A 24997-nucleotide genomic window follows, 5' to 3' on the forward strand; every position below is an offset into this window, starting at 1 on the left:
GAAAGACTATTACAGACTTTATTGACTTTCATTATTTACTTACGATATGACCACCAGTAAATGAAGCAATCAAGAGAAATTTGTCTCAATTACCCGCCAGGCTTAAAAGTCCAGCTTTCATTGAAAACAATACCAGTGATAATACTGCATTAACTTTTAAAATATCTAGATGTTTAGAATACTGATATTCTCCACATATTAAATTTAAATGTGTAGCTATAATAACTTTGTATTTATCAGACAGCTGTAGTTGCAATGCTGATTTTCACAAAACTGGAAATGAAATTTCAAAATGAAAAGCATTTTTGAAGAAATTTGCATTAATCGCTGAAAATGAGAGGTGTTTTATATGAGACAGAGATCAAATTGCTGATTGTATCTCTGTAGAAGTAGAATGGAAGATGAAATGCTTTTCTTTTACTTAAGTAAAACACGTCTATGGTGAGTTAGATTTGTAAATTATTTTTATTACATTTGAGAACCCTTACAATCAATATTGTGTAAAGAATGTGTCTTTTTAATAATAAAATGAACCCACTCAGCCTAAAAACGAATGCACATGAAGGGTGTGGATGTAATAATATCAAAGGTTCCACTTCAAAGTAAGGACACAGTCCAACATCAGAGACTATACCAGAAAACTAGGTGGAGAATAACTTACTAGTTCAGTTAGAAGATAAATGGTAGGGGTTGAGGTTGTGAGAGTTAAATACTTGAGCTGTTTTTAAGCCACTGGTGCATATGAGGTAGGTTGATCAGGTCTTTTGATCAGAAATGTGTTTACAACTAGAATCATAAATTGGGATTTTTAATGTTATGGTCTCTCACTCAGGGTTAGTGTGAAGATAGTGAAGATAAGGATTAATTGATTTTTCTTTCCCATAAACAGTTGGTCAGAAATGCCCTATATCAAGTCAAGTACATGAATGTATTATCTGAAAATCGATTCAAGGGATTCTAGCTATGACCTTAAGAACCACTGAGACAATGTGTCAAAGGTACTTAGAATATTCATATTAATTTAATCTACCTAAGTAAAGTATCATATTGTGGCAAAATGGAACTTAAATAAAATACAAAGTATTCTTCTGTTTTGGTTATGTTTTGGCATCACAATCCTGTAGAGAACTGACAATTTTGGAATTGTGATATCACCTTTTATATTTCCTTACATGCAGTGATTTTGACATGTTTTCAATTCTTTTTTTTCAAATCTAAAGCTATTAATTTTGAAAATTGTTTTTTACTTGAAAGTGTGTTCAAATAGCCTTTAAAAACACACAGCAGCTGGAATCTGGTGAGTATTCATTCACGTCTGTTTTTTTTTACATGGCAAGAGTGCTTTGATTTACAATTGATCATGTGTGCTTTGGAGCCTTTCCAAAATGTTGACTTCTTTTTGTGCTTTAATAAAAAATCTTCTATTACCAGGAAAGTTGTGGATGAGTTTAATTTTAGCTCACATGACACAACAGAACCTTCTTGGAGAAAATATCTGAGTCTCTTTAGTCTCAAAGCAAAACAACCAAGGAGTTGTTAAATTCTTATTTGTATTTACAAAGTTAAACCTTACTTCTGCTAAAGATGCACTTATTCATTCATCCTTTTGAAAACTCTTCATGACCAACTCCAACTCATAGCACAAGTCGCAGTTGAAACGTTTTGAAACTGACCCATACAGTATGTAGCAACAACCTCAATCCTAATCTTCTCATCCTTCTCGACTCTAATACTAACCTTCATCTTAATCCACAACTGTGTGTGTAGGAGGCAGGATCTCCCACATTCTCCCACTTTCTCTGAGCAGAGAGCAGGACAAAAGAGCAGACATGACGCAACGGAGAAAGCACATTAAGGTCACTAACAGCAAAAACAAAACAAATCTGAATGAAGTAATAGCTGTAATAAATTCTATAATGAGCTATTAATTTCCAACTACCAGGTACTATATGAAGGGATCTTTCCTTTTATTAAGTTCTTTAATAAAACTTTCATGAAGTTTTCAAGAAATGAATTTAATGAATATTCCTACTCTAGTAGTAATTTCGTGCTTGTCATTGATCATATTTTTTAAACCATTTTAGGTATATTTTTCAATGTGGAAATGAGAATACCTATTACTAATACCAATACTGATACTGATACTAATAGTCATAGCTGCAAACTCTTAACTCTTAACTCTATAATATCACACATATAACAGACAACGAAATCAGAAAGAAAGAAGGGAAAATACCACAGCAAACTGACACTGCAAGACCAGGATTAAAACTGAATAACACATAATAAGCTTCAATGGAAAGATCTTGAAGTGAGGTTTGAAAATACTGACAGATGCAGAGTGAATTTGAGCAGTGAGCTCTGGAGATACAGTGTTGCACATGTGAAGGCATCATCTCACATTGTGTGGAGCCAGGTCATCAGCTGAGTAACAAGACCTGGATCAGCAGGTCTCTGATTAAGAGCTTGACTGGACTCTAGAGGCTATAAACCCGTGCAATTGACAAAGAACAAAATTATGTGCAGATGCAGAACAGTTTTATTTAGCAATAATGAGCCACATAATTCTGGACATTTAATACCTTAAAGATACCCAAGTTACTAAAGCACCACAGCAGTCTAATTTTGATTAAATAAAGGCACAAATCAATATTCCAGCATCAGACAGGGCAAGCATCTTATTTGAGAAATGTTATGTAGGTGGAAGAAATGTGTCCTTATGGAATTCCCAAAATGAGCTTCATAAGATGACACATGGTCAAAAGTAACATAAAAATTTCTGCCTTCAAGGTTTAATTTCTGCTCTATCAACAACATCTGTAAACTCACCAAGTTTGAACACAAAGAGTGATCCCTACATGAGTCTGCACTTACTAAAAAACATTTTAGTAGCTACTTCTACTTACTACTATCCATTAATACTAAAACTGCATGATTTGATACCAGATAAAAAAACAATATCCACAGTAATATACTTTAACATCTCTCCACTCACCCAGTTCTGACATCACCAAACACCAATGTAAACAATTCCTCATCAAAAGTCTCTACTACTGAACTGTGCAAAAGCATAATGTGAGATTTCAGTGTGTGTGGGGTAAAATTTGTGAATTTTTTGGTAAACTACTGTAAATGATTACAAAAATATGAAGACTTATTGCAATTTACTCTGGTATTCTTTAAGAAGAATCTTCTACCTTCTTCAAGGTAAATGTTTGGAAACCATGTTTCTGCTATATTTAATTATACTTGACAGCAATATATTACAGAAACTGTGTAGTATTAAAGGTCACACAACTGATTGACAAATGACCATGAAGTCTTCCATAAAGGATATACCATTGTAGAAAGATAGATGAAAGACTGAAAAAAAAACATTCACAAAACTGGTTTAAAAAACAAATACCTTCATAACAAGATTAATTAAGTCTCAAATATACTGTATGGGCAGATGCAGTAGATAGTAAAATAGATTTCAATAGAACATCAGAAGCACTGAATATCTTAATTATCATTATAATTAATTCTTCATTTTATTATATAGATATTTTCAACCCTGACATTGTGAAGCAACCCAGTTATACTGTAGATGTGGAGCATTTACCTGGTGTGAGATTTTGAAACTGTCACGCCCTGTACACCTAGAGGGCGCTGCTCTTCTGTCCTGTTCCTAGTTCCCTGTGATTATTCATGTCTTTAGGGCGTGTCTTGTTGTGTTGCCTATTTTCTTCCCATCTCTGCTCTGCACCTCACTCAGCATTGAGGGTTCAGATGTCCTGAGACCCACCTAGCACCAGGTCATCTTCTCCACAGCCTGAGGGCTTAGGTTTCTATCCGACATCGTCTGACCCCCTGAGCCTGGGCCAACCCCCGTGTTGTCCCTTTAACAACTACTCATAGGGTCTTTATTAGGGTCTACTCATAGGGTCATTCCACGGCTTGACCTTCTAACATCCATAACAGAATGCCCAGCCTACACTAGACCCAGCGAGCGGCTTTAAAAAAAAAATGTTTCCTGGTTTTTAGATATTTTTTTTTACTCCTGGTTCCGGGCTTCCATGCCTGCTGCTCTCCCTATCTGTCAGGAGTTATTTTTTTACGTGTTGTTTGTTCCCCTGTTCTGTCAGGGTTTATTTTGTTGTTCATGATTTTTTTCTATGTTTGGTCTGGTTTTTTGTCTTGCCAGTCTGGCCCACCCTTCCTCCATTCAATAAAGGTTTTTTTACCCCGGAGGAGGGGGTAGCTCTCAGCCGTGCACTCCCAGAGGTTTCCTTTCAGTTAATTGAGGTTTTTCCTCCCCCCAGTGCTGCTCAGAGTGCAGCTCTTTTTTGGGCGTCAGAAGCCGCCCTTGAAGGGGAGGGTACTGTCGTAGTTCCTAGTTCCCTGTGATTATTCATGTCTTTCCGGTGTGTCTTGTTGTGTTGCCTATTTTCTTCCCGTCTCTGCTCTGCACCTCACTCAGCATGGAGGGTTCAGATGTCCTGAGACCCGCCAAGCACCTGGTCATCTTCTCCACAGCCTGAGGGCATAGGTTTCTATCCGACATCGTCTGACCCCCTGAGCCTGGGCTAACCCCTGTGTTGTCCCTTTTACCGCTAAGCATAGGGTCTTTATTGCTCTCCTTGTCATTCCACGGGTTGACATTCCGACATCCATGACAGAATCTGCTTGGCTGCATTCTAACCTCTTATTGTGCAATATTGTTCTGTGAAACACCTTCCTAAGGCCAGTGTATCAGAAAATACAATTTTGGAAATGACAGATCCTCCTTTTTGAGGGAGAATGTTTAGCTACAGACAGGTTAAAGTTAAGATCGTATCAGGAAAAAAACAGGTTAAACAAGCAATAGACAGTGTTTAATTATAGTGATTCTATACATAATTAACTGTAAAACCAAGTCAATTAGGAAGAAAAAACGTGAATGCTAAAGAAATACACTTTTGGTGTAAGCATGTAAAATGTGTTTGAAAATCTAAATTGTGACACATGATCCATAGAGTGACATAAACAAGAAAAGAAAGGCATTTAAAAAAAAAAAAAGATTAACATAGAGTGAATTTAGTTAAGGCTTCTCTTAAATGGCTCTGTACAAGATCACAAAGCCACATCTTGACATCAGAAAAAGTACTGATGTCACTATGTGAGCAACCGAATGCGACAATATCTCCATGATATCAAACACAGTAAGATCTGTTGGAAGGAAAGGTAAAAAAGAATCAGACTGCACAGGAAAGGGAAGCATTTGGTTAAGTGTGGAAGTAATCCCAGCTAATTAAGCTTCTCTATGACAGGCTTGTCAGGGCTGACTGATCCTTCAAATAACGCTCTTTGCTGTTGACAGGCAAAGAAACGCTCAAGGGTTTGAAGGTGAGTTTTTGCTCCTCTCCTCTCTACTATTTCCTTTTTTTTCTTTGTATATTTTTTGGTAATTGCAAAACCTCAGGCAAAACACATTAGTGAGAGGAATGTGCAGAATTTCAAACTGAGCATTATGCAACTTCCTTTAAGTCTAAATGGTGGAAGAGCTGAATCTTATAGTTAAAAAATAAAAAAAGCTTCCAAGGATATTGTAGTAATGTACTAGAAAACATGGAGTACATGAATAACTAAAAGCCCATAGAAAAAGGTTAACACCATCACCAATCGCATTGATTTTTAAATTACTGATAAATTACTGAAAAAAATAAAAGATGTCTGCTGCACATGTGTTTTCAAGCAATAAGATAATATAATAAATAATATTAATACCAAGAGCTCAATGTTGACATTGAAAAGGTAATGTTGGTGGGTTAATTTTCTAAAGTTTTAGCCTTTCAAAAAATGTTGTGAGCTAAAAGAACTGCAACAGTGTGGACAAATGAAATACTTCCACATATTAACTGTCTTTTTGTGCTGTAAAGCCTGTTTGCACTTTTATAGACTAAACACATTTCATTGGATACAATGTCTGCTAACCTCGTGTGACCCCCTCCGTTACACACATTATTAAAATTAATAAATGAATAATAAATTATAAAATAATAAGAATTGCACTACAAAACCAAAATAATTAGTCATAGTTTCTTTATATAATAAAATGCAAAAACATACAGTTTTTAATTGGTTACAATAATCTATATCATGCTGATGACCCCTCATAAGGGTGACTCAGATGTCCCTGGTTTCTTACATTGATTTTATATATATATACAGCATTTAAGTGGAATTAGAAGACCTTTTTTCAACAATTCTGCTCTCTAGCATAATTTCTAGACAGCTAGAGCAAATTGATATTCCCATAATTCAGTGTCTTACTTTGTCTTATAAAACACAAAACTCTGAAAGGTGTTCCTTGTGAGATATACACATATATGTCAGGACACTCCCAGGCATTTTCAGCCTCTGTCAATCTTCTTCCTGAAATTGTGAGATGATATCAAATGGATTAGAGAGACAGGAATAGCATTACAAGATAATATAGAACCTACTTCCAGTCAGAAGAAATAAGATAAATTTACCATTTGGGCTTCACATCACCAATTGAGAATATATTCTAATATTTCTAGTATTAAGATATTAGACAGTGTACAGTGTATAATGCATATGCAGAAGGACAAAGAAAATATACCAACTAGCCATGTACAACACATGGATATAAAAAGTTACTTTTGAAGGAGTCAAGTGAAAAAGAAGTAGTTAGTAAACTGGCTCCCCCTAATATGTGTGTGCTTGGAGATTAATTTTGGCATGATGGGCACAGGCTCATGCAGTCGACAGTGGTCTTGTGGACATTTTTTCCTTAATATTAGTTTATTTCCTCTGAGCAGGGTTATGAACACAGATCTTATCATTATCTATATAGCACATTACCTCCTTATCAAATATTTTTAGACTTGTAGTTAAATAGCAAATAGTTGTCGTGTGAATAAAACATTGAATATATTCCTCACTTCGTAATATATTTTAAGCACCTGCTTCCCTTGGAAATACCTAACAGCATATTAAAGATAGGTAAGGCAGAGCAACATGTTGTACATAAATGATTTTCTCATCATCTGTCTGTTTTCCTAAATACCAAGTAATCCTTATCTCATATTAATATTTTTGATCAGTATAAATAGACACGTTAAATTGCAGTTTTTATTAAAATTTTACTTAAAAAGGAAAACAAAGTTGCAAGATAAGCACACTAAGGCAGCAATGATAATGACTGTGCCACCTTGCCACCCACTACATGCAGTAAAAACAAAAGACTGTGAGAATTTCTTTATTCATTGTACCCAAATTTAACATTTTTGCCTTTCATTTGTAGAAGCCAAGTGATCCTAATGATTTTAAAAGGTCAAATACCAATATCAGCTTTGCTTGGACAGGCACTAAACTGTAATTATAAGTTGGTTTATAAGTTGTACCTAAAGCTTCCCTTTGCAGTCCCATCAAGCAAAGCAATGTCAGAGAAAATAGAACACATTACATGCCATTATGTATAATCTAAAAACTCAAATTCATGGGAACTTTGCATCTGCTTGCTACTGTACACAGATCAGCACAAGATATTTAACCCTGTTGAAACTAATGAACAACAAAATCCAATATAAGGAATTTATAAAGTTACCTTCAGACAAAATTAGTTTTTTGCTACTGAATTCGCCTCCTTCTTTCTTAGACTAGCCAGAGCAGGGAGTTACTGTGAGGCCAGGGGTCCTTCGAACAGTGAAGTCAAAGATCAAATAATACAGTGTAACTTTATAACAGCAGAACCTCTTTTAACATTGTAACATATTATGTCTACACCCTAATAAATACCAACTCACTTCACAGCTTGTCCTGTATTTAAAACCACCTCCCTCTCCTCCTCCTTCCTTAACCAAGATGCTAACATTCACTGCAAAGCTCTCCTTGACTGGTGCTGGAGATTAAATATTAACCAAGTCTCTTGGTAGCAGATGAGTGCGGAGTGGCAATGTTCTTGTACTGCCTCAAGCCTTCATCTACCCTCTAGCTAGAGATGAATAGGACAATTGTGCTTACCCTGTAGCACGAAGCATTCCTCAAGGTCTTCTGTAACTTCTTACATAAGGCTGGTTAGAACCATGTGTCTTCACAACACTTTTTGTTCTGGAATTCTGAGGGGAAAGTAGCATTTAAAAAATACAGATGATGCGTTTGAAGTTTTGGAGTATTGGAGCATTTTTTCCCCAAAAACCATTTGCTTTTTTAATTCACTACATATATTTAAACTATATTTAAGTCAGGAGATATTGGTCATGAATTAAAACAAAAATAATGTAAAAAACAATGACAGCAAAAAAACAACATACCAAAAAGCTGCAGCTGAATTACATGTGCAGCAATTAAAATACATGTCTTCTAAAAGTTTATTTTACAGAGGATTTGTTTACATGATATCAACCTGCAAAGTTTTTGTCTTGTTAAAAAAACACCATTTACCAGTCTTTGGTAGACTAAGTATACCAGTTCAACACATTTTTAAAAATAATTGCTGTATTTAAATAGGCTCAAAAGAATCATTAGTCACACTTATGAGGAAATTCCACACAGTTACACACTATAAAAACTTAAGCATGTCATCTTGATTAAATAAATTCTAATACAGTCACAGAAGAAAATGCAGGGCTATATAGCTTTAAGCCAGGTCACCACACCTCTTTTTTGTTCTAAGAGTTTGCACTTGACTTTTGAAAGAGGTCAAATATCGTGAATAAGAACATTAATTAATCAGGCACATTTGGTTTCCTAGATGATATAACCTTGAGTCTATAAAGAGTGGGTGGACATTTAGTAAAGGTCAGAGGTCGCAGTCAAGGCAATTTTGCTAGAATATGTTTGGGTTCCTATTTGTGTCCTGTAGTGACCGTGGCTCTGTCTGCACTAATAATGAAGTTAGAAGCTATTTTTTTCATATCACCAGGAGGAGAGGTGAAAGGTCTTATATAATTGACAAAACACATGACTAATCAGCTTTATTCAGATGTGGACTATAATACCCATTCCTATTCTTTTGTGATTAATCAACATTCTACTGCACACAAATATCATAACACATGAAACTACAGCATATGCAAATATGTGTTAAGCATACCTGAAATTTGATTGGCTCCTGGCAGCCAGGATTTTTTAAAAGTAGTTTTTTGCAACATTCATGAGAGGGAGCATGTCAATATTTCAAAGGGACAGATGGTCACCTTGGCTTTTACTAAGATGCAAAAGTAGTGCAGCAGGCATTCAGATACAAATATTTCACAAGGCTGTGGTTGATGAAGTGTGTTAAGTCTCAATTTCCATCAGTGCAGCAATTTATAAGAAGAGTTTGGAAGGTTTTTTTTTAAATCTTCATGTTAAATCTTCTTCTTGGTTGAGCCACGACCTGAATTTTTGTTTGAAAAAAGTCACTTCCTGAACGTCAGATTATCTGAACAATAACAATAGCATTTAGATGTACTGGAACGTTTGCCTCTATTTTGCATAAATTAAGCTTTGATCCTACTGAAAGAACAATTAATGGCAGCGGTTAATGGCGGTTGGTTGCTAAAAGTAATTGACTTTCTATTATTATATTGCATTTATATCCATTTTCTTACTGCCTTATCAAATAGGACTACAAGACAGGGTACTGCCTAGACAGGATGCTAGACCCTCGCAAGGTTACACACAGATGCATACACTCATACCAGGGCCAACTGTTCCAGAAGCCAATTAGAAGGTTTGTTCAGTTCTGCTGTAAATACAATATGGACAGCATAGTGATGCAGTGTTTAGCATTGCTACCTTGCAATGCTAGGGTTCTGCTTTCAGTTCCTGGGGTGCAATTAGCATGGTCTTTGTCTTTTCTCCTTGGGTTCGCATGGGTTTTCTCCGGGTGCTCCAGTTTCCTCCCATAGTCCAAAAACATAATGGTTTGTTGATGGGCTTCTGGGAAATTTAACTGTAGTGTGAGTTTGTATGTTTATGTCTCTGTGTGCCCTGCAATGGACTCGCTTGCTATACAAGTTGTATCCTGCCTTACACCTGTTGCATGCAAGATAAGCTTCAGCTCCCTCACTTCCCTGAATTTGATGAATCATTTAAAAAATATATTGCACTTTTGTTGTTAAGCACTCTCAAACTTTCATTTTATTAGTTGACACTTGTTTGATTTTGTTGACAGTTGTATTTATTGTTATTTGGTTACTCCACAGGGGGCATGAGTGTCTGTTCAAGTCAAAGTGTGGAGTTTTTTAAATTACTCTATTTATGCATTAACACCTTTGATTGTTTCAGTGATGCATGAAAAATATTTATTTTTATACAATGAAGGGCTACTTCATCACAGTCTTCAAATCAGCACCAAGTAAGTTCTTCCTCTGTTTTTGCTTCTGTAATGGATTATTTTTTTTAAAACCTTCTTGTCTGACAGAGCTCAGCACCTAATTAAATTTTATTCAGAAAAGCAAGGACAATTTACTTCTGCCACACTGGCTGGGTGACTCAGTTAAGATTTAATAAGTACACAGTTATCTCACAGGTCTAGAATTGATAGGTGTAAAATTAACCAAAAAAGCAGAATTGAAACTAATCTTGTTATTAGTTATGTTGTAGTAAATTATGTTTGGTATTGATTTTCAAAATACACTAAAATTCAAACATGTATGTGGAGAATATGCATGAATTGATAACTCACAATAAAGAATGAATGTAATGAGTCATAATTTGACATTGTTGAAGAACATCAACTGAAAGGATATAAAATTTAAATGGCAAATTCCCCAAAAGTCCTGGAATTTGTCAGCATCTCATAGTTTATTTACAAGGCCAAATTATTTTAATTGCATTAGTAGTTTGCATATTTTTGTTTTTTTAATTAACATTTTTGTTGTTTGTTTCTGTGTCTTTTTGTTCAGAGTTTAAAGATGTTCCTGAAAACCGTGAGGTTCACCCTTCTTGAGAACATGGGTTTCACATTTTTACATTATTCAACTGTGATTTGTCAATCATAGATTGTTTCATTCTGTTGGGGATCTACTAGATACAATCAATTGAAAACAAATCAAATCTTGCTACGCATGAATTTGTTGTTCAATGTGAAAGTATTATAGTACTTTATAATCATGGAAATACAGAAGTACTCTGTTACAAAATATAAAGCTTAGCAGAATTTGATTGTAGGACAAAGAAGGTCAAAGTCTGAGTATGTATGAGGATGTGATATAGTGCAGTGGAACAAGCTACCAGTTGTACCTCAGTCACAGTACCTCACATTGTTAATGAAGTCTTCCTATTTTCTTAGACAGCATGAACAACATGATAGATGACATACTGTTCCACAAGACTGATGCCCATGGCAGTCCAGACAGTTTTTCAATGTGTTTTGTGATTCACCTCTGAAAGTTTTACGCCAATCACTGCTGTCTGATTTGTCTCTTCAACTCTGCAAAAAAACATTCTCCAAGACATCACACTGCAATATTATCTCACTGCTTTTGACTCAAGAGTTTTTGACTCAAGAGATGATGACTCAAGAGTTCACTTTGCCATGTTGGAAACAGAAAATTCAGCCTACTTGAACAAGCACAATGAATAAAACTGAGAGAAATTTAAATAAAGACAACAACTGTCAGGAAAGATTTCCTGATTTTCTTCAATATAGTTCATTATTCTCTCACTGTGAGAGTGACCTATAAGCTGATAGTGACAAAATAAGACATAAGCATAATAATATGAATATTTTCTTTGGCTTTTACTCATTCCCTCAGGAAGTATTACCCATTTACACTGATATTCTCTGCAGGGTATGAAAAGATGTCTCCTGCTAAATTTAATTCTCCATTATTTTATTTTTAATAAATGCAGGCTTGCCCATTATTTTCTATTTAAACCTTCCCAGTTGGAATCACCAATTATTAGTTAACTCCACTTACCAGTGCAAACAATAAGAGTCAACCCTTCTTCGAAAAGTTAATTCCATCATTGCCAGGTGACAGAGCCCTGCAATAGGCACGGTTTGACTTCCAAAGACACTTGCAGTAGAGGTAGTACTGATTGTTGGAGGGATGCATCGCTTGTTGAAATCATTGTGAGTTCAAAGGTTCACATCATGCTCCTGGAGCTGCTTTTCCAGGCATGCTGAGGAGACCCAGTAGTGCTCGGCCAACTATGTGATGTGCCTCGGGAAAAGTCTGTGACATTGGCTAATGATATCGCCCAGGTTTTAATCAGAAACTCTGAATGAGAAGCTTTACTTTTTTGAGTCACCTGCAGATATTAACTCTTCATGTAGTGTGAATGAGAATTTAATCTTTTGGGGGGATTTGCTAAAGGACATCTCAGACAGCTCAAGCATGTCTAATTGCTTTTGCTTGTTCACACATAGATTTTAATGCTTTGATGATATTTAAAAGGATCTTATTTAAAAAATGTTATAAGGGTTTAAGTGAAGATTAAAATCAATGTGCACCACAATATGGTTTCCTTTCCCAGTAAGCTGCTAAAACCATAAGCTTTGTAAGCCTGCCTGTGAAATGGTTTGATCCTGCCAATCTCACTTTTAATGTTTTCAGACTGAAGTACTGTAGTGCATTTTTAAGGTAATGTCTTAATTAATTTAGACTTAGTTTGGGATTTGCAACAGGACATTTGCTATCATTTTAATCACAGTTTATTGTTGTTACATACTGTCCTTGTAGTATTACAGCCATCAAAGTACCAAGGGTCTGCATTTCCATGTAGTTATGCATTTACTATTAAGCTTTAATCATCACAACGTAATAGCTGTAGTGATAGAAATTATATTGGGCAATAAGCATTTCTGTTCATCTCTGGCTTCTCACTTACAAAAAAAGGCACAAAATCCAAATTATTCTACTACTGTGTATATTAAGCTCCATAAATATACATTCTAAAGTCTTATTCTTTTAAAAAATAACACCTGAAATCTTTTTTGGTTAGCAGTGTAGATATTGTAAATTATAACAGTCACTGAGACAGTTCAGAAACATTCCAAATAAAATTGGAAAAATGTAAATATTGTAGCCATGTTTTATATAAATGTATTCATAATTATTTGTTTCTTCTTCTACAGGTACAATTCCTAATTAAAATATTCATGATGGCATTTATTGTATCTAACCATGGTGGTCAGAAAACCGACTGTAATGAACAAAGTTTAACGGGAGCTGGTCCAGGCTCCCGTGAAGCTTAAATTAGGACCCTATGCAGATGGTATAACCTGGAAATAAGTGGAGAAGAACAACAGGGAAGAGACGTAGAGGATCAAGACTGGTAGACAGACAGAGGGGCGTGATGACGGTGACCGGGCGCTCGGGGGGCGTGACGCAGGCAGACAAGTCCAAACAGTCCAAGGGAGAAATACTCACTCCAACTATGCTAGTTTTGCAGTTTTAATTTCTGATTATACAAACTTAACATGTTGGTCAAGTCCACCCTTTTTTAAATAGTATAAATACAAAGTATTTTTAAAGGTATCCTACGCAGACTTCTTAAAGTACCTTGTTGAGTGTTCTACTTCTTTGGCATCTCTGTGGAAAAATATTTATTAAAATGTATTACTGGGTTATACTTCTTATATCACTCCCCTGTTGTACATCACCTTTGCCCTACAACAAATTAACTTTGTAAAACTCTTTGAAGTGTGATGCCATAAGCACTCATGGTGAGGTTGGAAGGAAATGCACCCCTTCTGCATGGCAAAGGGTCAGATGTAGAAATAAAAGCCTCAGCTGGGTGTATTTGTGAACATCAGTGAGTTGTTTTGGTGTTTGGAGGGGTTGCACTTTGCAATACGTTAATAATATTGCTAAGGAAACAGGGAAACTCTGAGAAACCATGAGTTTGCAACAACAGTGTTTTGTGTTTGTCTTTCCTACTCATATTTTCAATGTGGAAAGCATTCTCATCCAAGAAGTTTTCTTCATCAGCTTTAATCTTGTTTACTTCTTAAAATCCCCGTGCATGTTTGCAACAATAACTTAAATGGGCAAGTTCTATCTGAAAGAAGCAACAAAAACACGAATGCAAAAAAAAGTACTCAAGAAAATTCTGCAGATACAAAATGACACAAGATCTTTAAGGAGCTCACATGTGCCATATTAATAGCTTGTGTTTGGGTCTACTGCAGAAGATATTGTTAAAGATGGCATGTGATTTCAAAATGATTGTTGAAGTCTCTTTTCGTTTTGGGTCAGACTTGATCAAGATTGATGCAGTGTCTGGAATAATTTGCATCAATTCAAAGTCAATAAAATAAAACCTTGGTCTCTGAAAGAAAGGCCTCCGAAGGGCACTACCTTAATTGATAGCTCCACTGTGCTCTCTTCTTCTTTTTCTTTCTGGCCTGCGTTTCCAGTAGAGCTTTCTCGTGCAATACATGAGGATAAAATAAATTAATTGAGTTTCACTATTAAAACAGAAAGATGACCATGAAGTGTTCATCTATACATGCAGCATTCAGTTTTCAATCATGTTTAATATTTGCATAACTAGACGCATTTCAAAAATTCAGATTTAATTTTGAGGAAAACATTACTGATTCATAGGCAGGTCTCACCTCGAAATCTATGGCAGATCCAATGCCGATCACCACTATACGTGCAAGCCTTACTTTCATGTTGTAAAAGCAGATTTCCATAGAGAACGGAATGACATGGAATAGAACGGAACAGAACCAACGGAATAAAAACACAAACCCTGGGGTTAAAGGGACACAGGGGAGCAGGGATGGTTTTAAGATCTATTGCTCTAAGTCTTAATTTCCTGCAGCCATCTCCATTTAAGATCACCAGGAGACTGCTCACATGGACATTTTACAAGTCACAAGACCAGCATATAAGGTTTACCTCACCAGGCCCCCTATTAGCTATTCATCCCAGAATAGCAGATAGAAAAGGAGCCTCAGTGCACTGCGGGTTCCAGTTGGCTTGCAGTTGTTGGGTCAGAGCTGTTCCGACAAGGGGAACGGTGATGCAATGAGGCCCATTTAACTGCAGACCCCCTCTATCTCCAGCACAGCCGTATAAGGGGCTGAGAAGTGTCTGCTTTTCTCTCGGATGGACTTTTTTTTCCCCCTTGCAGCCCTTTCTCCTTGCCAAGATTGGCTAGGCCCCAGCCAAATGACCCTTCTTTCCCTCCCCACCAGCCGAGACGAAAATACCCCTGCAAATCCAAGTCATAAAAATACCTGCAACGTTGCAGGCACATACTTCAGATAGCTTCCAGCGGGAATAAAGATACTAAAATAAAACACATTAGTCCTCTGACTTGGGATCTGCGAGGATTGGGGTTAGGAGGAGATATTCCAGCTAATCATAGTCTGAACGAAAGTTTGAGAGAGATTTTTTCCAGATGAAATATATGAAAAGATTGTTATCTTTTAAAACTAAATATATATTATAACATCTCAACTTCTGTCTGAACTTTGAGCTTCAGTATAAGAATGAATGCATGCTAGATTTCTCAAGGAAACTAAAATACTACCAAATGCTATCTTAAATTGTGTTCCTGATATAATGGGTTTAAGGGCATAAACATATTTTAAGGATTAATTTTGATTATTCAATGCAAGATTTTATTTGACATATCTTTGAAATGATTTAAATACTCCTGTAAAAAGGTGGACACAGACAAGCTATAAGTTCAGACAGAGGCAACAACTGGCGAGAACAATTTTATGCTTTTCAAGCTTTCTTTGTCCTTGCACTTAGAGTCCTTGTACTTCCTCCGTCAGATTTCAGGCTATGACTGATGTGTGTGATAATCAGAATTTATTCCTCTTCAGGATCTTGAAAACCTTAGAAAAGAAAGTACAGGAAGCTTTAACTGGCCTAACTTCTCCTGCTCATGTTTTGTTCAAATTTCTTTCAACCTTAGCTTCATTAAATTTTGAACTTTCAATTCATTTAAGGAGTCGACTTTATGGCTGTGAATGAAATCTTCCTCCATTGATTTCTTTAGTGATGCTTGAAGCTTCAGTGGGAGATAAAGCACAGTGGGTGATTGTTACTGCCCAAAAACTTCATTGTCTCAAACTAAACCAGTATGTTTCATTCTGTGGAATTCCTTAGTGGAAAAGAATTCCCCTTTAGAGATAAATGCACTTCAGATGAACACCAGCTGTGCCATAAAGAGATTCTCATTTTTGAGCAGGATGACCAGTTAAACAAGCTGGATTGTAGATACAGGCTTAGACTTACTTTACTATTACGTAAAGCACAGCAAAAACTGGAGCTCTGGAGAGACATGTTGATCAAATGGGTATAATGCAAATTTCAATTTTATGTCAAATTGTATACCTTACTTATCCAAAAATCTAATTGAATTATGACTTCTGCTATTTTATATAATAACAATATCCAACATTATTGTGATTATTTGTAAAAAATAATAACTAAAGGAAAGCATTATGATAGTGCTGTAATAAGGAACAACAAGGCAATGAACATAGAGTTTTGGGGTCTGTTTAACTCATATGTATAAATGTGATGTCTGCAATACAAGATTCAATGTATGACTTTTAATATGAATTGAAGAAGTGAATGAATGATCTGAAAATTTAGATGAGTAAGGGAGCACAGAAGAGAACTGGATTAAATGCCAATGTTTAGCTGATGCTGACAGAGTCTATAGTGCTTTGAGTAACAGTCAGAAAAGGTAGCCCAATCTGAAATCAGGTCCCAGCAGCCTAATAAGAAGGATGGGGACTCGTGCTCACAGCACCAGTGCACCACGACAATTTCAACTAGTGATTTGATTGATGTCGTAGGAGACAAATGTAGGGTCCCTGGTGGGTTTTGGCAATGGATCTGAGTATATAAATGAGCACGGTCTACTAGCTTGTGCTCAGTCCATTTGGCTGTGTGGAATCCTTTTGGGGCCAATTCAAGAGCTGCCCCTTGCCAAGTTTATCACAAAGTGTCTTGGCCGTATCTATTACTAGTTACTGGAAGGGTCCAGCTTTGGCTAATGAGTTGTACATGCCTCTGATCCAGGACATGAGTTTAAATACACCATGTTTCTCAGTATTGTATTTTTAAATGTGTTTGAGTGTGTGATGGCTTGATTCCCAGTGGAGCAATTTGGAATCTTGATGATTAACCTCTGAAGCAAATGGGTAGCCTTGCTTTTTAAACGCATCTGCAATTTCCACATATTAAACTCTTCAAGACAAATCATTCATTAATTTTGTTGTAATACACAATAAATGCCAAGTTTTTAAACTCTGTTTTATTCAGCCCATAAACAGCTAGAGACAATGTGAAGATGGTTTGTCTTTTCATTTATTTGATTCATTCGTTTGTAGAAAAAATCATGATAATTGTGCAAAAACACCGCAATGAGTTCAATAAACATTCTGACTTTGAATCGAGTTTGAGTTGCAGATGAAATCCTGTACAAAGCTGTTTCAGGTCTTGACCTTGAACTCTAGATATGATTTCCAAAATCACCACAGGACTAAATGTTCGATTCATAATGGAGTAATGCAGTAAAACAGGAGTTAACCTTCTCATTTTATTCACTTACTGTATCTGCACATACTGAAGATCATATTTGACTACTAAAACATTGTTAACATAGAACATTTGTATATGAAAAATAATTTTAAACGAATTGCAGATACGGCATCATTGGATGGTCTCACCATGGCATAAAACACATAGGTCCAGCATGAGGAGCCTCTATTCTTTTTCCCTGGCATCACTGGGCCTGTGCCCTCTTGATGTAATTTATAACAAGGATTTGTTGTACAGGGGTTAGGATGGTGGGGGCTGAGCACATACAGTAGTTGTAACAGGAGCAGGTCCAGGCTCCCGTGAAGCATAGTTCAGGACCCTATGCAGACTGAATAACTCGGATGTAAGTGGAGAAGGACATCAGGGGAAGGTACAGCAGGATTAGGATGAGCTAACAGACAGGGGGTGGTGATCAGGTGCTCAGGGGAGCAATCAAGTCCAGGGAAGTCCAAAACGGGAAATCTGGGGTGAAGTCCAAAATCCAGGAACCGGGTGACCCATCCAAGACAAGACAGGGTTAAAAGCCGGAATGGGATCCGGAACAGGAACAGGAGTTAAAAGGGAGTAACGAGGCCAGGCACTCCGAGCCCTGGACTCCGACGGTTAGGACATTGGGGAATAAGACCTGTCCTCGGGCTACCCGCGAGCCTGCAGAATAGGCAAGCCTTGTGGCGTCCATCTTCCAATGCTGAGCCAGGAATAGCGAGAGCGCCAGGCTTAAATCATGAAAGACAAACAGGGGGCAGGTGCACATAATCAACTAAAAATGCGAAGGCTTGGAGCACCCTTAAGAGGAGGGATGACAATCGTGACAGTAGCTGCTTTAACACAACCTTTTTGTGAGCAAATTTCGTTTCCAATTTACTGTAAAAAAATAACGCTCACTCCATGTCGTGCAATACCCCCTCACTCAACCCCCACCCCCCCTTGTTGGACCTCCCCACCAAGTTTCTAATTACTAACCTCTATAATATTGCAAGCAACGACGTAATTGCTTGGAACTGCCAAGCAACATGGCTTTACCGGTATCAGCAGCAAAACGTCAGGTCTCCACTGCCCATCTACTGGCACAATGGATGCAAAAACAGCCAGGATCCAGTGATCCCAGAAGAGGTCACGTGAAGTCCAATGCCAGCACAACACAATGCCAGCAACATTTTAACTGCCATCAGACTAGCCAACCTGATGTGAATATGCTGCTGTGGGAGGCCTAGCTTAGAAGCATCACCTAACAGTGCCACCGAGAATGCACAGGGAAAATAGGGATGTTCGTTTGGATGAATTAATAGATAAACAAAAATACATCAATTTCCAGAACTTAACCATGTACTATATGAAGACTCCAAAAACACCTAAAAAATGCCCAGAGTGTCTTCTGAACAGATAGTGTGAAGAGGACTAGATAAGATGGGTCTTAGACTCCTTAACAATCAGGATTTAGCAGGTCAAAGTGGAAAAATCATTATCTGATACACGCTATACTTCTACTGGATCACACTGGATGCGTCTTGTCCAGCCATTGTATAATTTGTTCACTAACGATTGTAAGAGCAATCCCACAGACAAACATCTGATTAAATCTGCTGCTGACACAGCCCTGGTCATCTTATTAAAGGATGCAGAAAATCATCATGGGGCTATTATGAACAACTTTTACTAAGTGCTGTGATGAGTTCATGTTGATTCTTTAATATTGTTGAGTGTAATAGTTTCTTTACTAAAATGAGTAAATAAAAGCAGCAAAATCATTGGAGCAAATCATATAAACCTAAGTGTCCTCTTAAGACAGTGTTTAAAGAAGGGAAAAAACTCCCATCTGTGAGATGCCTATGTGTCCCTTAAGTATAATGGTAATAGACTCAGGAAATCCTTCATTCCTGCTGCAATTTCACTCTCAAACACTGTAAAATAACTCTGTAACACTGCTGTATTGTTACTTATTGGTGATGTTTATTTTCTTTTGGATTGTTGATTGGATCCTGCCATATAATGAATTTCCATAAGGAATATTAACACTTGAATTGATAATTCAAGGATTAGACTATGTGAATGAAATTTAAGTGGATTATTTAATGTTCATGATTTAATAAGATAAAGACTCTGCAGCAGTCAAATACATATTTCTGAAAGTAAAACGATCAAATTCTTATTGTATTGTATGTCTATCATGGCCATTTAACTGTATTTATTTAACTGTAAGTCCTTTAATAGAAATACAGAGGGGAGTTTAAAAGTTATAAAAGGTATAGGTGAGAAATATTGTATTGTTTTCTTCTTGTTTTGGAATGCAAAAGGAAAATTAAACATTGTTAAATTGGGTCACAACAATTCCTATTGCATCTGTTATGCCATTTTATTCAGTGTCTCATTAATATCCTATGGACATCCATGTAAACATTAATTTCTAACTGCATTGTTTACCATATGGTTTGCCTTAGAGCTGCAGACTTGGGTTTTTGAAAAAAAAAATTGTTTTGAATAATGCATAAATAATGAATTATCATGTACTCCGAAACACCTCTCACTGCACCACTTTGCCATGTTTCAAATTGTTTCTGTTGTGTAGTTGGTGATTCCATTTTTCTGTTTGAAAAAAACACTGATATCACCCAGGGATCATTTGTTGTGGTGATGATGATGTAATCAAAAGGAGACAGATGTGGTCCTTGAACAAACACATTCCCATTCATCAAATGCAGCTACCCACATGCACTGGTTTATGAATATACATGGACATTTATTCATTAGTTTTGAACAAAACTCAAGAACCATGTCAAGAAATCCACAATTAAGGACTGAAGTGGCATTCAGCATTTGACTTTACTGTTCTTTAGGTATAATGTCCTTTCTTGCCCCAAAATCAGCATTATCAAAACCTGTGAGCATTTTGAGTTCACAGGTTGCTAATAACTTGCTAAATTATAACTATAATGTAAATTGTATAAATTATACGAAATACAACAATAGACAATCTATATATAATGTCTTATAAACAATTCCAGGAACAAATATCGAATTGCTTATCTTCATGTTTCTATATGAGCATTTCATAAGTCACTCAACATAAAAATCACGAGTTTTCCTTTTCACTAAAGACCTAAAGGGATTCTTTAATGCCTTCCATCATCTCACAATCCATACATACCTGATGGACGAAGACGTTCAAATCCTTTATTTGAGATTTTTTACACAGAGACATATTACAAGTAGACACCCCCTGTGCTCATCACATTCAGTATGTGGACCTGCCCCCAGGAGCATGTGCTTCTCAGTATGTTTGCTTAAGTCGCTGAGGATCTGTGTGAGTATGCTGTTTGCAGGCTGCAGGGAGGGTAGGATGCTGTGGGTTTTATTTTTAACACTCTGCTCTCAGGCGGTGACAAGCCACCGCTAAGTGAGGTAATAGCCAATTGATTTTGTTCCGTTTTGCAGTGGCCAGACATAAATCAAGCTGCCTGTCAGAAGGGGGAGTTTCATGCAGTGAGAGTGTGTCAACAATTAATTGGCAGAGAATTCTCCAAGCAGCCCCCCCACACACAAACACACTTTTTCAATGATGCATTTTCATTAATTCACTCATTTGTTTTACTGGTTACGTTGATCTATTCTTCTTATCCCAAAGGAGGGTGTTTCTCCTCTCCCTACCAACCTCCAGAAAAGGGTCCATATCTCCGCAGTAAAGCCAGTCATTTTTTTTCCCAGGGAGTTTTTTTTCAGGCGCTGCACTGGGCAGACACATCATTGATTGATGCACTAGAAAACCTGACCACAGCATTCAATAAATTAGAAAAGAGCAAACAGGGAAGAGGCAGACTGCAGCCAAGATGGCCCGCCTGGCATTGGAGTCCCAGACAGGAAGGACACGTGAAGGCTTCTCTCTGAGTGATGGAACGAATGTGTATCCAAAACCCCAGCTACAAAGCAACACCTTGGCAACATATCTGAATATACATATCTCGACAATTTACCGAACTTCGAGGAGTACAGTCTACTGAAATGATCCGTTATTGCCAATTAGTGTAAATGTTACAGCTGCAGGTGAGAAGAGTGCACACTATCATTGGTGTTATCATATTGGTAAGAACCAAAGCCAGTCTATAATCAAGCCTGGTGACAGCTGGCCATTCTTTCTAGAAGCACTGATTGAATTGTGTGTGAATTATTTACATCAACTGAGAATACTTTCTCTTCTCGGTTTTTTACTTATATTATCTGGCATCTACAGCAGAATTGAGATTGGTAGTGGCGGTGTTAGGGTCACAGTTGTATGCATTCTTCACATTAGACAAAGGTGATTGCTATTAGTCTGACACATTGAATAGAAATTTGACTGAAGCTTGCCCCCCCACACACACACACACACAAAGATTCTGAAATTCAGATGTGTAAATTGCTGTCTAAATATGCAATATTTCAACTGCTTGTACAAACCAAACGTACAGACCAAAAGCATGAATTTAAAAATAACAGCCTAAACACTTTAACACTGGTCTCTGGGAAAAAAGAAAAATTTCCACATGTGGAGGCAAATCTAGAAACCTGTTTTTTGTTTTAAGGTGAAATAAAAGCACGGATATTAGCACAAACCCATGTTAATCCCATTAATTTAATTATGCTGAATGTGTATGGTTCCCGGACTCTTTTGAAAAAAAAAGAGAAAAAGAACATTGAAATCCCCAGGCCCCAAGAAGATGCCTTCTGATCTGGCATGATGGGGGCTCTCAGTTCAGAAGACCCCTGGAGAGCGTTTCTTTATCCGCACTCCCAGGAGGTCACCCTCTGGCCCGGCCCAGGGAGTGCCCCATGCTGGTGCTGACAATGGCGGGTAGCCGGCAGCACACTGCGTCCAGCTGTGTCCGTTCCTGTACAGCGCAGCCTTCAGGATGTTGGTTCAAACTGCCCTGGCTAGACTGAAGAGTGGGGTGGGGGTGGGGGGGGTGAGGATAATGTGATGGGTGAAGGGTTTTCCTTTTTGTTCTTCACCGCTACAAAGTAGAGCGTTTCATAAGAAGTAGATTGCTTAATGTGGCATTTAATGCGTTAACCTGGGCTCGCCTCTATGAAAGACGAGCTTGTTCCCCTCAATTGAATGAAGCTGGGAGTATGTTATTGAAGCAGTTAGACAATCTGTTTGGATTAGGGGTCTGACTGAGGAATGTTTTAGTGATGGGCAGCTCGAGGGGAGGGGGAGTGGGATGGGGGGTTAAAAGGGGAACTGGGCTTGGGAGGGGGGCTGGAATCTGTCCTTCTTTTAGGCTGATGACTCCCAGATGCTACTCCTTTCCTCCTACCTACCAGCCCTCCCCTACAGCCCCTCTGCTCCCCCACCTTTAGTATTCACCGGAGCCTAGTTTAGTACAGCAGTGGAAAGTATAGGATGCAACAGCAGAGGTTAAGCCTCTTGTGAACAATACAGGAATCAAAGACTTCTATAAGATTTAGTGGCTGCATTGTGCTTAACTCATTAATTTACAATTTCCCTTTGTTCCATGCATTTTCCTTAGAATTGTACTTTTTTCAGCCTTTTGGATTAAGACTTCCAGCTGGGTTTAAAGTGTTGCCGATCTATATGTTGGAGAACTGCATAAACGTTTGGAAAGGCAAGAGTGAATCAGGGTGAAACTGACACACAGATACACATGTGCAAATATTTCAGGTAGAAACATTTCTGATTGAGTCTTCTTCAGAATATCACACCGGAGGATAAACATCTAAATGGAGTTGGCATAAAAACAGAATGTCATAGCAATAGTGCTAATTCTGCTAGCATTTTTACAACTATTATGGAAACTGTTATTACCACAGAAATACAGTAGTAAAGTTAGCAATTGTATGTAGTTTGTATGTTAATTTACATGTGTTAATTTTTTATTCAAAAACTTTTATTGAAGTCACAATAGGTCCTTGCAAAGAATAGACGATCTGGCAACAGTTCTGTGAAACAAAATCATTTGGACTCATGTATGTAAGGCTACTTCTTCCAATATTTTTAAGGGATAATCTCTGTGTGCATTGAGTAGGTCCTGAGCCTCTGACTACGGCAAACACTCAGCAGCCTAGGAATCTATAGAGGTTCCTTTCTGAACCTAGTGCTGAAAAGTATGTGGCAGTAGATTTACAGCACATTGGTGCTACATGACAAGTTCGTACCTACCTGTCTGCAAAAGCACTTACAGTAGACATACTCCCATCAGTCGTTGTATTGGACAGGTTGATGCTATATATTAACAACTTGTTGACTAGTAGGAGAGGCTTACATTTGTCAACATATTAGAGCATGTCATCACTTAAACAACAGGCCCCCTAGTCACTCGTCTTGGAACTTAAAAAGACAGATGCTATGGATATTGATGGCTGGAGTTTCAGGAGACAGAAGAACTTGATGGCATTTTGTGGTTGTGGAGCTGCCACACAGCTAGAGGGCATTTCTATTAAGGAGGTTTGCAAACAGCAGTGTCCCCAATAGTATCTTTTATCTTGCAATTTCCACCAGCAAGAAACCAGCTATGAGAAAGACAACATAAAGTAGAAAGCAGAGGGCTTTATTTAGCACTGAGAGCAGGGACTTATTATTATAGAAATTATTACTGTAGTATATTTTCTGTCATTCAAACAGTGGCTCAACCACAGGTTCTGCAAGGAGATCAGTGCAACTCAGTTGTGATAACAAGAACCCCTTCAATGCTTTATATAGACCCATATTAAGCGCTGATGTCTACTTAAGCTACCGACTAGCAAGACTGTGGCTTAGCTGAATTTACACATGAGGATTTTTCCCCCAGCATGGGAATTAGTTACAAGAAGAAGGGCTCAAAAGTTTCAATGTTCTCTAATTGTCTTCAATTTTTGAAGTACTGTATAAATAAGCTATTTTCAGCCCACCAGTAATTTCTAAAGGATACCATATGTTTTTTAATAATAATATAATTGCAACCTTTAATTTACTTTTAACTTAGAAAAATACCACTTGATACAAGTCATCTGGTCTTTACTGGGGTTAAAAGCAAATAAATAAAAAGAACAATCGCCTCTTGACATGCAAGTTAGTACACAGACCACCAAACCTGTGACCAAAGCTAGTCTCTTTGAACAGCAGAATTAATGCAATAGTCTATCTTCAAACAAAAAAAAAATATTTCCAAAATATTAATAGAACAATACAACAATGTAGGTGGTATTAACCCCAAAATATTGTGTGACATGATCACTATAGTGTGAATATTTTTACACTATTAAGCCACATTTTTTATATGATTACATTTAACAGTGGGTGACATGATGGCGTGGTAGTATTGTTGCCTTGTGGCTCTGGGGCCCTGGGTTTAGTTCCTGGGGTGCTTATTTGAGTAATATGAGCTATCTGTGTGGAGTTTGTAGCCCTCTGTGTGTTTACATGATTTTTCACTGAATGCTACAGTTTCCTCCCGCAATCCAAAGACATACAGTACTAGTAGATTAATTGACTTCAGGAAAAAGTGGCCCTGGTGTGAATGTGG

General features: G+C 37.3%; 1 long non-coding RNA gene across 1 annotated transcript; it reads right to left on the reverse strand.

Moving 5' to 3' along the window:
- Nucleotides 1–6068: 6068 nt before the first annotated feature.
- LOC148641769 (uncharacterized) lies at nucleotides 6069–20807 on the reverse strand. The gene is made up of 3 exons (XR_015929859.1): nucleotides 20647–20807; nucleotides 8011–8105; nucleotides 6069–6396 (listed from the first exon to the last, which is right to left on the reverse strand). It is a non-coding gene; the product is annotated as an uncharacterized LOC148641769 (long non-coding RNA).
- Nucleotides 20808–24997: the final 4190 nt, after the last annotated feature.

The sequence above is a fragment of the Lepisosteus platostomus genome, chromosome 24, assembly GCF_059453375.1.
Source record: "Lepisosteus platostomus isolate fLepPlt1 chromosome 24, fLepPlt1.hap1, whole genome shotgun sequence".
Lineage (NCBI taxonomy): Eukaryota > Metazoa > Chordata > Actinopteri > Semionotiformes > Lepisosteidae > Lepisosteus > Lepisosteus platostomus.